This window comes from Thermobia domestica, chromosome 10, assembly GCF_964235325.1.
Source record: "Thermobia domestica chromosome 10, izTheDome1.hap1.1, whole genome shotgun sequence".
NCBI lineage: Eukaryota > Metazoa > Arthropoda > Insecta > Zygentoma > Lepismatidae > Thermobia > Thermobia domestica.
This window is the reverse complement of record NC_137463.1, coordinates 11,284,412-11,297,107: the sequence shown is the minus strand read 5'-3', so window position 1 is coordinate 11,297,107 and position 12,696 is coordinate 11,284,412. Positions and strand designations below refer to the sequence as shown.

Genomic DNA, 12,696 nt, shown 5'->3' with positions numbered 1-12,696 from the left:
ATCGCGGGTTGCATAGCATATGCATACTACCTACTGACAGCTATTGCATCTCAAGATTGTTTTATGGACAACCTATCCAAGAACTTACCTTTAATGTTAGTTGCATAATACACCATTATTTGAAACTGGCTCCCCTGGAGCTGGAAAAAAGATCTGAGCTTGTCCAAAAGTAAATGAATATCAAGAGACTCGTACGGGACACGGTGGCTCAGTGGTAGAGCGTTCACTTTTGCTGCGCGGAGTCCCTTGTTCGATCCCAGCTCGCGCCAAGTGAACTTTGTGGTGGACACTGTGTGCGTGGGCTTTCTCAGGGATCCCCGTTTTCCTCCTACTTTATTCATTCCATGATTTCCTTCATTTCCCGTCATTATCATCTTCTTTAGCCTAGCCAGTATAACCGTGGGACGTAAAACTTAAAAAGATTTCATATCATTTTCAATTGTAATTAAACCAAAGTGTATTGGATAGAATTGTATAATGAATGAAACTAGCTTCAAAATTCTGATGCTTTCAAATCTCCCTTTCGTGTTTTTAAGCTCTTTGAGAATAATGTAAATGCATCAGAAATATCGTAGGGTGGGAAGCTGTTGGTGTTATGCCTTATAAGTCAAAATTGTAGTTTATTCAACTCACGAAATAGCGTTATCACACGATAACGTCAAGTATATTTCCCATCTGTTTTCTAATTTATTATTTTTTTATTTCAAATTATAGAAGAAAAACGCACTACGTGGGAAGTACTAATTGAATTAGTATAAGGTTTATAATAACAAGAATCAACACGTTCGTTTGAAATAGATGACATCCCCCTTTTCAGTGACATGAGAACAAACTAATTTCACAGCATCAGAATCAAATGTCCATCTACGTGTTAGTTTTCCGAAGCTACCATATAACTACACTGTATTAGGTAAAACGAAATAGCATCAAAAGGTGCTGTGACATAATATATTTTATACTAACATTTAATAAGGTTCTCTCTTTCGTTTTCGTTTATATTCTTTCCTTTCACCTTTCTTTTTGTTCTTTTCTTTCGTAAATAACGTAACGATAATATAACATTTATCGTAAAAGTAGAAAATTATTAACAAATAAAACACAGTTCTGACCAGAGCAGAATGAAATATATTAAAAATTATACTTACAATGTGTTACAGTTTCAATGACCTAACGTCCTCTTCATCAGATTGTTTGTGTCTGATGAAGAGGACGTTAGGTCCTTGAAACTGTAACACATTGTAAGTATAGTTTTTAATATATTTCATTCTGCTCTGGTCAGAACTGTGTTTTATTTGTTACTCTACTTATCCAGAGCCATGGAGTTTGTTCATTAGAAAATTAGTCATCTGGAAAATGTACACAATGTTAGGCAAAGTGAAAATAAGGCAATCTTACGCAAAGTGAAAACAAAGCAGCACAATTTTTACTGAAAACTGAAAACAAAACAGCGCTCAGACAGCAGGACTTGTGCCATTTAGTACCTACATCCCCCAATAAACTAACTAACTAATTAACTCTATGGCCTAGGGAACTCGCAGGTTCAATGCCGCGTTCACAAAACCTCTCCACTGACTTCTGCAAAAATTCTTAGATTCTGATCTATACGAGTACTGTGTGTTCTATAGTTACACATCGTGTTCCTGCTACTAAATACGACTAAAACAGCGCTCAATAATTCCATTATAACAACGAGAAAAGACAGCCCTAATGAAATTTATTGTCGTTTACAAACTATTTAGTGAGGAGACTGTGGATCGAAGTACGATGAGTAGGTGGGCAAAAAAAACTTTCGTGCATCGGAAAATGACAGAGCGACCATTGAGAATAAACCTCGGGAATGATCGATCAGCGGCTTTGGCAGAGGAGGAACGGCAATTGATTTCCAACAGATATTAGTATGCTTCGTCTCTCTGAACGTTTTCGTTCCTTCATTTGAAAGTTTTATTAGAAATCAATCATACGGATATTGTAAATATGGTACGCAATCTACAGAACTCATTTGGTCTTGACCAAACCTGGCGTGAAGATTTTACGGACTTTGAATTGCTTAGGACGTATGTGAAATATTTTCCTGTGCCGATCTTTGGTTCTCGACTTACTTCCCTTCAAATCTGGGACGCGATCTACAAAACTCGCTCGATTTTGACCAAATTTAAGAATGGAGATAGACCCTAAGCTGCTTAGTACGCATGGGAAATATTTTCCTGTGTAGGTCTTTGGTTCCCGGGTTACTTTCCATCAAATTTGGGACGTAATCTACAGAACTCTCTCGATCTTGACCAAACTTGGCAGGAAAGTAGACAGATGTTGACTTCTTTAGGACGTACGTGAAATATTTTTCTGTCCCGATCTTTGCTTCCAGAATTACTGGCAATCAAATTTAGGACGTGATCTACAAAACTCAATCGGTTTCGACCAAATTTGATATGGAGAGAGGCCTAACCTCACCTACCTTGACGTATTCATGGGAAAAAATTTTCTGTGCCGATTTTTGGTTCTGGGTTACTTCCCATCAAATTAGGGACGCGCTTTACAGAACTCGACCAAACCACCCGATCACCTGCCCTTGCTTAGTATGCATACGAAATATTTTCCTTATGAAGACCGTCGTTCCCGAGTTACGCCCCATCAACTCGGCGTTTGGACTTGATAAATGAAGTATGTGGGTTTGCTAAAATCAATGAAGAATGAATATTTCCGCAATCGAGAACCTCACTGCTAGTGAACAAAGAAGGGAATGTTCTTCACATATACATATATTATTTTTCTTTCCACGAAAAGGACATGCTATCATTTGTACAAAAGGTAATGTTTTACACGAAAACTCTGAGAGGAGAATAAAGTCAGCGCTTAGTTACACGAATGAGATAGCTTGGAGATGCAAAGAATTCTGAACTGCACAATAAGGAACTCTGTATCATCCACACAAAATATGTATTAAGTTGGTTCACCTCTTCCATACTCTGTGAAAACAGTAGGTTAGTAGACCTACGCAAATGCCTATCATTTCCTTTCATTCGCCAAGAATTTTTAATCAACAAAACAACAACGCGTCTGTCCAGCACAATGAAATAATACAATTGATGAAATGGTGTTTGTATTTGATCTTTCATTCTGAAAAGGACTCCTACCATTCACGTTGGAAAGAAACGGTCAACTACACAATACACTGGGTTATCTTTTACAAAAACATCTATTGTATAAGATCTCTATTCGGAAACTACGTGGAATTACTGAAGACCTGATTATAAAATACCTTTCATATTTGCGTTGCATTGTTATCTAATGAATGATCACAACTAAGGGGAGGTCTGGGATGTACTTAACATCGCACATCCGCAACTAAACAAATATACTTAAAATTTTTACTTTCACTTGAAATATGTTTTTACGTGCGCGTGTACCTTTCAAGGACGCCGACGGTTCGGTGGAAATACAAGAATTTTTTTTCTGCTCTTCCAACATCACGATGCAACTAAAAGGCTACTCAAATTAAGAAATATTGAACTCTGATTTACAAAGCTAGAAATAACAGCAACAGAAAGCGATGTGCTCATAATACACCACCCAACTAAAACCCATCTCGACGTATGTAAGTTTTATTACTTGGAACACATTAGCTGTTCACCTACAATCCACATTCTTCCTAAAACTTCCCATTCTTTTTTTTTTAATGTAATGATAAATATACCATTTCTCTCGTGTATAAGCCGCATCTTCTCTCCAAAATATCAACATTTGTTGCCATTGTTCTCTACATTGAATTAAGTGGGAAGAACACAGAAACACTTACTTGTTGCATGTGTACTTGAAGCATGAGTCATCAACGTTGTTAGGTTAACGCTGCCCGCCATTCAATTATGTGGGAAGACCACAACACTTACTTGCATGTGTACTTGAAGCATGAGTCATCAACGTTGTTAGGTTAACGCTGCCCGCCATTCAATTATGTGGGAAGACCACAACACTTACTTGCATGTGTACTTGAAGCATGAGTCATCAACGTTGTTAGGTTAACGCTGCCCGCCATTCAATTATGTGGGAAGACCACAACAACACTTACTTGCATGTGTACTTCAAGCATGAGTCATCAACGTTGTTAGGTTAACACTGCCCGCCATTCAATTATGTGGGAAGACCACAACAACACTTACTTGCATGTGTACTTCAAGCATGAGTCATCAACGTTGTTAGGTTAACACTGCCCGCCATTCAATTATGTGGGAAGACCACAACAACACTTACTTGCATGTGTACTTGAAGCATGAGTCATCAACGTTGTTAGGTTAACACTGCCCGCCATTCAATTATGTGGGAAGACCACAACACTTACTTGCATGTGTACTTGAAGCATGAGTCATCAACGTTGTTAGGTTAACGCTGCCCGCCATTCAATTATGTGGGAAGACCACAACAACACTTACTTGCATGTGTACTTGAAGCATGAGTCATCAACGTTGTTAGGTTAACACTGCCCGCCATTCAATTATGTGGGAAGACCACAACAACACTTACTTGCATGTGTACTTGAAGCATGAGTCATCAACGTTGTTAGGTTAACGCTGCCCGCCATTCAATTATGTGGGAAGACCACAACAACACTTACTTGCATGTGTACTTGAAGCATGAGTCATCAACGTTGTTAGGTTAACGCTGCCCGCCATTCAATTATGTGGGAAGACCACAACAACACTTACTTGCATGTGTACTTGAAGCATGAGTCATCAACGTTGTTAGGTTAACGCTGCCCGCCATTCAATTATGTGGGAAGACCACAACACTTACTTGCATGTGTACTTGAAGCATGAGTCATCAACGTTGTTAGGTTAACGCTGCCCGCCATTCAATTATGTGGGAAGACCACAACAACACTTACTTGCATGTGTACTTGAAGCATGAGTCATCAATGTTGTTAGGTTAACGTTGCCTGCCATTCAATTATGTGGAAAGACCACAGAAACACTTACTTGTTGGATATGTTCTTGAAGCATGAGTCATCAATGTTGTTGGGTTAATGTTGTCTGCCATTCAATTAAGTGGGTATAGTTAGTAGAATTGTTTGTCCTTTAAAGGAGAATCTGTGCTAAAATAAAGTTCTGTACTACTGCAAAAGTAGTGGTTTCATTTCAGCTGTTTAAACGCAGCTAAGAATAAACTAATTCGGTGGCCTATGGAATCCGGAGGTTCAACGCCGCATTCACAAAAGCTCTCCCTTGACTTTTGCCTTAGCCAACTGGATCTAGTTTCTACTTTGTATTCCTATTTCTGCGAGATTCATCTTACTACTGTCTTCCCATCAGTGTCTAGATCTACCTAATGGTCGTTTTCCCGACTGGATCTTCAGTTAAAACATTGAAAGCGTCCCTATTTTCTTCCACTCTGGCTACATGACCTGCTCATCTGAACCTCATAGACTCGACCCAAACACAGCTAAGACTTAAAACATATTTTGAGGCTAGTTGCGGCTTACAAGCGTAATTTTTTTTTCTGAAATTATAGGTAAAAATTGGAGATGTTGCTTATATACACAAGAATATGATACTCTAATATTTAAAATACGAGTACTTACCAGGAGAATGTCACCTTAAGGAGATGGAGGCTCTTCTGAGCCGTGACCTCAGCTTCATGAGGTCGATTAGTCAGCACACTGACGGCGAGGAGCTACAGAAACAAGACAAAAAGAAAATAGAAACAATATATTAATACATATATTTGTATTAATGAAATAGAGAAATTAGACAATTCATAAAAATAGAAAGTAAAGCAACCTTGATTGTAACACTTCCAATTGCTAAGCTTCATTAATCTTACTCTAACTATTGTATGCAGAATGTAATTTAAACATGAAAGGTTTCCTAACGTATGCTGAAAAATATTTGCACAAAAACTACAATCCGTTTGCCACACTGAACATCTGCAATTTTATTGTGTTCTTTGATTGGTAAACAAGAATGACATCTGAACTTTTAAGTCTAAACACATTTACGATATGTCTGCTGATCTCACGACAATTACGGGGAACTTATTGGATAGATGATGCGAAACACGATGTATCAATTTCATTCAAGCATCTGCGGCTTCGTCGGATAAGACCTGCAACGGACGGCATACACTTGTCTCTTTAAATTTGCCCAAAAATCCACAGGAGGCCGAAGTTGAGGAACATCAGGAGGATTTTGATCTTTGGTTATGTTGCGTATACCGTAGTGTGCAATGGCTGCAAGACTTCTGTAGCGTAGTGACAGATGGATAAATCTGGTCAAAACACCACATTGTCTCCACGATGATACGTGTTGATAAACTGTTTAACTTTCGGCAGACATAACTTTACATACCGGTCACTATTTAGCGCAAGACAGATGGTGAAAAACTGCTGTTTAGAGAGTTCCTTTTCACTCATCGCAAGCCATAGCAACACCTTCTGTGGATATTTTGATTTCGGAGAAAAACGCACTGAATCAGGCACATTCCGATTGTCTTTCCAATATTACACGATTATTTTACGATGCTCTTCCTCATTTAACGCCAGATTCATTTCATTCTGTGTCATTCTTTTCCTGCACACGCTAATGCACGGCAGGTACACTACTCTTCCTGCATAGCTCATATCGTGTGCCACAGTCCACTGTTGCCAGGATCTGCAGTGTGGCAAACTTTGTGCAAATTTTTTCACCATATGTTATTATAATTGTTATAATTGAGTGCATATTTAAACTGTTTGTCTTATAGCTACTCATTCATTGAAAGATTCTATTATTTAGGGCATCCATGGCTTTACTGATACTTTAGTAACAATAGTATCCATATGTGTAATAAGCGTATTTGCACGGGGCAGCAAAACCTGTCAATAAATATATCTAGTTGCAAACAGACTTCACGATGATCGTAGTTAAAATTACTAAACTGTTTAGGTCGCACTAGTTTAAGGTCACATGGACAGTGCTAAAGCAAATGTTCAAACAAATTCCAGCATGAACTGCTTGACTGGTTATAAAATACAAGAACTCAATTCTCGAACAGTAGCAAACACCTGTTCCATTTAGTTAGTTATCACAGTTTTGATATAAAAACTAGTTTTGTCTTTGTCACAAACAAGTTCCTTATCACTCAAGTTGGAAGCAAGTTTTTATTTTTTCAGCAAATGTAGAAGGAAAATCAAGAAATAAAGATAAAAGAGCTCGATGCACTGGAATTGCAGACTAATGTATTGAGATTGAAGCTCGATATTGAATTCTATAAAAAGGACTGCCATCCTTCCTCTGCGGGTGTGTTTGCTTGATCTTTCAATAACATAATAGATTATTATTACTATAACATAATAGATTATTATTACTATTATTATTATTATTATTATTATTTAGAAAAACAGAGACAATGACATTGTATTTGTAGTGTCTAGGTCTGTCCGAGTACGAGTGTTCTTTCCCTTTCCCCTTCGTTCATAATGGGGTAGCTTAATTAAAGTCGTTGCTTTTAAGATTTGTTCTTTTTGGAGAAAGGGAACGGCAAATGATGTCACTGATCAGGGCGGCAAATTCCCTAGAGCCGGCTCTGTATATAGCATACTATTAAAACTACGGAAATACTTCCTAAGTGACACGCGCATAATACCCATCTTCAAAATGGCTGATTTATTGCTAAGAAAACACAAAAAGTGACAAAATAAAATCACTTTACCCAACTAAAAATGGACTAGAATAGTGTTACGTCACATCCTGCTCCTTACCAATTGTAACCGCCATATTTTGTTTTTTTTTTTTTCCTATGCAACATACTAAGAATACTGAAATAGAATGAAAAATGGCTAGGTTTCGTTTCAGATCGTAACCATTATAATGACAGGGATACTGACAGTAGATGGCGGGAAAAAAAGTAATCAATTTCGCCTATGAAAGATAGGGTGTGTAACCACGACAAAATGTGGACGAACAACAGATAACAGATAGCAGGAAACCTGAAAAGAAGAAAACAAAGTAATCACAATTCTAAGACACAGAGAAAGGTGAAATCGCTATTCCACTTTATTCACAACTTCTCATTTTCCTCTCAAATTTTCTCCAGTTTCGTCTATTTCATACTTATTCAACTGAGATTCCAAAATTCTTTCTAGTTAAATATCATGGAAGGTTTTCTTTGGCAAAATACAGGCTTCTTTTCAGAATATTAAGAAAATTAATTTTTTTCTCTTTTTTAAAGATGTCTACATTTAACCATAACCTTCGCGTCCTGTAGTAGATTCTAGAATTAGAGAAGTTTCTATACAACAAATGATACGTAATTGTAGCTCTTCCGAGTCCTCGGTTCGGTCTCGGACTTACTATCTTGATTGTATTTGAAACTGTCAGTGTCTTATTTGCATGCGAGGTTGTTAGGCAATCCAACCTAACATTAATGTAATGTTGGTTGCCTAACCTACTTATCAGTGTATGAAAATTATACTATATATTATACGTATATCAGGGGCGTAGTCCATGTAAGCTGCAGATACGCAGCTTTCCCTGAATAAATATAATGATGTATTCATATAAGTAATGAGATAATGATTAAAGGATGTGTGAAAAATACGAGCTTCCCCTAAGCAGAAAACCACGCTACGCCACTAAGTTATTATTCGGGTTTTGTAGTTTCTTAAATTCAAACTTGAAGACAGGAAAAGAATACTAGAGGGATCAAAGAAAAAAGGCACATATTTTGTTGTGGCAAACAGTAAACTTACACCATGTTCGGAGTTCACGAAACATGACATTTTTTAATAATCTTTTTCCAAGCTCTTGCATCTCTTAACTTTATCTGACAGGTAACAAGGCACGCCTCCAGGAACAAGTAAAATTGGCTAAAAGACTATGGAATTGAAATGAAACGTGACCTTTCAGTTTTACGACCCACGAAAATGTCGGGTAGGCTAAAGGAGACGCTGATGATGAGAAATGAATGAAATTGTTGAATGCAGAAAGTAGGAGAAAACGGGAGAACCCTGAGGAAATCCACTTACATGGTGTTTGTCCACCACAAAGTTCACTTTGCGCAAGCTGAGATCGAACCAAGGACCCTATGTACCAAAGGTGAACTCTCTACTACTGATACACCGAGGCCTCGGAAGAAAATTGAGGCCTTGAAAGTAAAAGGTAGAGAAATTCACCAGTGTTCAGAAGATGCTGTCTACAACGCACTGAGGGGAGTGAGTTGATGGGTCGTAGTGGGTCATGGTGGGTCGGTGGGTCAGAATGGGTCACGGTGGGTGGTGGGTCACAGTGGGTCACGTCATGTTGACTCATAACCCATTGACTACCTGTATAACGAAATATTGGATAGGTTAATAATTACCTGTACCTTGGGTAGAAAGTGCTCATACATAAGCACTATACCTTATAGAATGTTAATTTAATAATAACAAAAGAAGAAGGTTTTTTAATATCTGTAAGATATTAGAGAGTAATAGATAGTTCGTTGCTATGTAATTGTTTATGGATACCGAATTCTCAGGTATGTGTGCACGACAGTGTGAATGAAAAATACATTAAAAGTGTATCAACTAATAAACCATTTAAAACCGTTTATCTACTTTATAATTCTGATAGAGAAGGTGAGAATAGTATTATATACATAATTATTAAAAATATTTTTACATGAAAACAGTTATTACCACTCAAGTTCTTTATATCATCGATCGAACCAGGTTGACGACTACCCTTGGTGAGTCGTTATAAAAATTTTGGTTTACCTCACCCGGGATTTCTTGTAAATTCGCTACCCGAAGCAAAGTAAGGGTGAATTTACTTTTGTAATAAAGTTAATGAATACAAATTTCACAAGACTGAGAAGTGGTAGAATAATAATAAGAAAAATGAACGGTAACGCTATGGAGAATGAACCCAATGATAGTGACAACGGTGAACATAGTGTAACACCAGGAATGACACTAGAAGACCGAATCTTGTTGGCCTTACAGCGGCAAGAACAATATCGTAAAGACGATTCGGAAGCCATGAAGCGACTGGAACAAAATTTGGTTCATATATTCAACAAACAATACGAAGAATTGAAACAGACGATAGAACAGAAGTCCGAAGAAAACAACAAGCAATACGAGGAATTGAAACAGACGATAGAACAGAAGTCTGAAGAATCCAACAAGCGATATGAGGAATTAAGTAAACGAATGGAACAGAAGTCAGATGAAACGAAACAATCAATTATCCAGGCGATGGATGACATCACCTCACAGTTCGAGGAAAAGTTAAATAGAATATCTGAGGATTGTCAGGATAATCACGACCACATTATACAAGAAATCAGTGGTGTAAAAAAGGATTTAGAAGTAATGGAATCTTCTGTTCGTCAGCAAAAGGTTCAGGTCACCAATAATTCAAACAACATACGTGCAAATACACAACTGATAGCTACTCTACAGGAGGAAATGAGGAAGCTACAGGTCAAGGACAACGCACACCACAATAATACGGTCAGTGATCATTTGGAGTTTCCCCATTCACAAGAGATGACCTCGCCTCCACCCACATCTGATGAGGACCTTATTTTGGAGGAAATTCATCCGAAGAGTACTGATGGACGGATAAGAGACGGTACAACAACACATCACGTCATGGATAGGAATTGTCACCCAATAAGTACTCGGAACGATAAAAGGAAGGTAAAGTTAAGCGTTAAGATGAGTGAAATACGTGCCATGAGTAAATTCAGTGGTAAATGTAATGAGAATGCTACTTCGTTCCTGGAAAAATTTCAGGACGAATGCAATATAATGTGTATAGATAGATCACAATATATGAAGCTAATCCCTCATTTATTACTCCCACCATGTTCCTTATGGTTTAAGGCAATACGTGATCACATCAATACATATGAGGAATTCAAGGCAGCGCTGATCGCCAATTATGAAAATGATTTTTTGCTTGCAAATAGAGATGCCACGATTAGAAATCAACATTTCAATCCTCGTTTACACAAATCTGTTGTCGAGTTTGTTGTAAATACCTACAACGAATTAAAAGTTGTTAATCCATTGCAGTCGGAATCTAGAATAATAGCATCCATTCGAAATTTGCTCCCATTTAAGTTACAACAAATCTTGTTTTCTACACAGTGTATGAGTTTCAACCATTTGTTAATGCTCGTTCAATGTTATGAAACTCAATACCATGCTTTGAATCAACAAGCAGGTGTGAGTAAAAGTAAGAATAATTCAGATCATTTTGTACCTGTTAGGAATCTAGATATCCGTAGTATGAACGATACGGAATACAACCGAAGCCGAGTAAATTCTAGTAATCCAAACGAGCAAAATAGGCAGAACTATGTAGGGAATACACCTAACCTAATTAATCGTGGCAATCCTTATGTTAGACCATATAGTCAAAATAAATTTAAAAATCGACGAAATACATGGCGAAATTCCAGGAATACAGGACACTACGTGGATAGACGTAATCGGGGGTCAAGAGATGACACTTCGCATCAAGATCCAGGTATTGAAGTAAGCACTGTACAGAACAGTAATACGGGGCATAATCATGATTGTGCTGTACAATGTACTTTATTGGAACCATACACGAGTATGAATTTAAACTAATTGCGGCTGATGTGGTAGGGGTTAAACCCATATCAGCTGTAGATTCTCATGAACATTTAGCTACAAAGTTAAGCGATAATGTCAAATGCACGTCAGATACTGATTCTTATGAACATTTATATTCCAACTTACATATTCATGTTAATGATAAAAATGAACTTTCACATGATGTCTCTGTAAATAATTATTCGGAAATAGCAGTTAATAGATGTCGGTACCAATTTATGCCTGTAGTAAATCGTTGTTGGTTCAAAGATGATATTGTCAATGATGGTTTTGATATTGAAAAAAATTTTGTATTTTTAAAATCATATAGTACAGCTAAAATACCTATCAAAATCAATGGGTTAAGCACTGAAGCTTTACTTGATACAGGAGCAAATGCCTCCTTATTATCGTATTCGCTGTGGAAAACAATTACTAGTAATTATTCGAATCCTAAGTTACAAAAGGCTCGGCTTATTATAATTGATTTTACCGGTAAACATAAAAAGAGAGTAGCTGGAATTACTCGTGTGACAATAACTATTCAAGATTTTGAAATATCAATCCCTATTTTAGTAATAAAGGAACTGAATGAAAAAGTGATTATGGGTTTAGATTTATTATCGCAATTGCGTGTCATGCTCGATTTTAGAAACCAAACGTTGACGATACCTGGTTTACCTCAGGAAATCGTTCAGAAACTGCTTCCAAAATTAGATAATATTGCTTGTCAATATAATAATATTTCTCATGTAGTGAATAATGTTTCTGTTCGTTCAGAAAGTGGTCAATTAAATGATCAACGAATGGAAGACACACAAAATTTGATGGGTTTAAAAGATGATGTATTATTTTCTGAGCGTGTTAAGTCACTCGAAAGCAGTCTTGATTTTACAGATAATACAGTAAAAGCTGACTTTAAGGATATTCTATACAAACATAGAAATGTCTTTTCAGAACGTCCTGGGCTTTGTAAGGATTTTATTTATTCTTTTAAAGTTAAAACAGACAAACCCATAGTGACCAAGCCTTATATAATCCCATATAGATACAGGGAAAATGTACGCCAGCAAATTACGGATATGCTAAGAGATGGGATCATTAGGCCTTCACGAAGCATT

The 12,696-nt window shown here is 37.1% G+C and overlaps 1 protein-coding gene across 6 annotated transcripts in view; it reads right to left on the bottom strand.

Moving 5' to 3' along the window:
* cyc (basic helix-loop-helix ARNT-like protein cyc) overlaps window positions 1–12,696 on the bottom strand; it is a 323,518-nt gene that overhangs the window by 153,710 nt on the left and 157,112 nt on the right. For all 6 annotated transcript variants that reach the window (XM_081727689.1, XM_081727685.1, XM_081727687.1 and 3 more), the window contains one exon: window positions 5,570–5,661. The gene's annotated coding sequence lies outside the window, so the exon portion shown is untranslated. The remainder of the gene's footprint in view (window positions 1–5,569; window positions 5,662–12,696) is intronic.